This window comes from Arachis ipaensis, chromosome B03, assembly GCF_000816755.2.
Source record: "Arachis ipaensis cultivar K30076 chromosome B03, Araip1.1, whole genome shotgun sequence".
In the NCBI taxonomy this organism is placed as follows: domain Eukaryota; kingdom Viridiplantae; phylum Streptophyta; class Magnoliopsida; order Fabales; family Fabaceae; genus Arachis; species Arachis ipaensis.
The window spans coordinates 17707448-17710118 of NC_029787.2; the positions used below are offsets into that span (position 1 = coordinate 17707448).

The 2671-nt window shown below is 35.0% G+C and overlaps 1 long non-coding RNA gene across 1 annotated transcript; it reads left to right on the forward strand.

Annotated features, from left to right (window-relative positions):
* Positions 873-1740, forward strand: LOC110269585. Its single transcript, XR_002358360.1, has 2 exons — positions 873-1031; positions 1644-1740. It is a non-coding gene; the product is annotated as an uncharacterized LOC110269585 (long non-coding RNA).

Consider the following 2671-nt stretch of genomic DNA (forward strand, 5'->3'; position numbering starts at 1 on the left):
AGCGGGAGAGAGAGAGAGAGAGAGAGAGAGAGAGAGAGAGAGAGAGAGAGAGAGTTCGCAAAGAGAGGGAGTGAGCACGCTCACGAAGGAGAAGAACGACGAAGAGTGAAGGAGAAGCAGAAGACGATGAACGCAGGCAAGAAGGAGGAGGTCCATTCTCGCACCGTCCTGCTCTGCTGCTGCCGCTGCCGTCGATTGGGGTCAAAGCCGTCGCCGTTGCACCCTGTTCCCATCACCATAAGGGTTTGCTGCTACTGCCATTGATAGAGCTGCCGCTGGGAGGAGCCGAATAGGGAGAGGAGGTCGCCATTGCACACGCCGCCACCAGTTACAACCGTCGCCGAAACCAGGACAGATTCACTGGTAACTCTGCTTCTTCCTTTTTTGAAACTGTTCTACTTCTATTTTGTTCCACTATTCTCCTAACTTTCTTTCTATGTTCATTTCTTTGATGTATTCTTACTCTCTCCTTCTTGATGCTATAGTTGTCCCTTCCGAAGATTATCACCATGTTCCCTATTTTTTTCAATTCAATTCATTTCCATTTTAGATCGAAGATTTTGCCTTCAATTCAATTAACTATTATGTTATTGAGATATGTTCCAATAGAATACGGATTTTGTTTCTATAATTTGGAAGTTTCATTTAGCATTGTGTGACAATTTCATCCTTGTCATGGGATGAACTTAGATTATTCTGTAATTGAAGCTCTCTATCTTAGCACTTGTGTAATTTTGCTATGCCATTATTAAAATTTCCAATTCTGTTAATTATTGAAGTCAATTTTTATTATTGTTTTTCATTAAAATTACATTCAGCTTTGGTAGTTATAGCGCTGAAAGAAGCACCCTTCTGGAATATGGAAAATATTTTTTGCAGGTAGAGCAAGAGCTTTGAAATCTAGTAAGAGCAAGAGCAAGAGCAAGAGCCACTCTTCTATCTATCAATCTTGCATTGCCTTCTCGTGCGTTGCTACCTCCAAACTTCCAAATCCAGAACAAAAACATTGCTGCTCTTATTATTCTTTCCAGGTAATCGCAGCTGATCTTGTTATTCTTCCTCTTCAGTATGCCTTTATCTTTATTGTTTGTTATCTCTATGTGTCCACGGCTGAAATTAATTTCTTCTTTCCTGTTTAGCATTCTCTCTATCACTCTTGCTTTCTTGATTACTCTCTTTTGGTGTTTATGATTTCCATTAAGGGGTTTTATCCTGCTTTCTTTGTGGGTTGTTTTTTTTTTGGATTCTTTATTTCTTTGAAATTTTAGCACTTCAACAGTGATCATTGATTGATTTTTAGCTGAGTGCTCTCAATTTTTATTGGTCATTTATCTGCATTCATCCACTTGTTATTGTGTGCAATATTCTCTTCATTGCATGTGTTTACTATTTTATTATTAGAGTTCTATACAAATCTGTGATCTTTATTATGCACCTAGAACCTAGAATTTTGGAATACCCTCTTGTTGTGAGGCACTGAGGCTTTCTTTTTGTTCTGCATCTGTCTAGTCCCTGCTCGTGTTCTAATATCTTATAATTAGTATGCTATCAATACTAAACAAAAAATATATTGGTTGCCTTTCTTTTCCCACTAAAAGACCTATTATATTTTGTTCTCTCTCATTCTCTTTTGTGCTTATCAGAAAAAATATGATAAACAATATGAACACTCAGAGGAGTTCCAGAAAGAGCTCAAAATCAAGGTTCGTGAACTATTAACTGAACAAGAATGGAGGAGAAGAAAAATGCAAATGAGAGTATGCTCTAACTTAAGAAAGGGGTATTAATGACTAGTCGAACTATCTTGTGGTTATTACTGACGAATGGAACATTATCAATATGGCATTTGCAGTTTGTGGGAGTACACAAACATTGTCATGAATTTCCTCTCTGGATCCAGTGAGTTAAATGGAAGTAAAAGTTTACTGGCATGTTATGTTCTTTTCCAAGGATCTATATTCTTTTATGCTATCTGCTACATGATGCTTTGGTTGTCTTTGAGTGTGTTTTATGTTGTCCTAATTTAGACTCTTAAAATATTTAATTTATAAGTACTTATTGCATAATTGTTGAGGATTTGAATGTACTACTTATTATTTCTACTACTATTTTTAGTTTATGATATATTTTGGGGTTGAAATTTTATTTTAAAGAATTGTAACAGGTTAGATTGTATCACAATGAGATTCTTTTTTTTTTTTGGAGAAGAGTTAAGAAAGGCTTGAACAATTTCTAATATATTGACATTTTTGTATGACATAGATCTTCAAGTATTTACATTCCCTTGATGTTGAGGATTTCAAAGATATGAATAAAACATGTTTTATTATTTATTTATTTTTTTGTTTGAATTTTATTTCAGTTACCCCAGACACTGATAAACACATGTTGGCAACACAAACAGGTCTTTCGCGAAACCAGGTGGGGGATTATTCCTTTCAAATTCATCATTTTATTTGTTGGTCTTTTTATATATTCAGTTCATTGAATTTGTAATCTACAATGTTCATATGGTAGCTTTTTTGAAAGGGAGTCTATTTTATCATATGATAGCTTTAAACAGTGTCATAAAGTAAGCATTTTTATTTTCATATTTTCATCCCATGCAAGGGAATGAGACCAGTCAGTATAAATACTTGTTACTATGTAACAAAAAATGAGTACAAGAAAC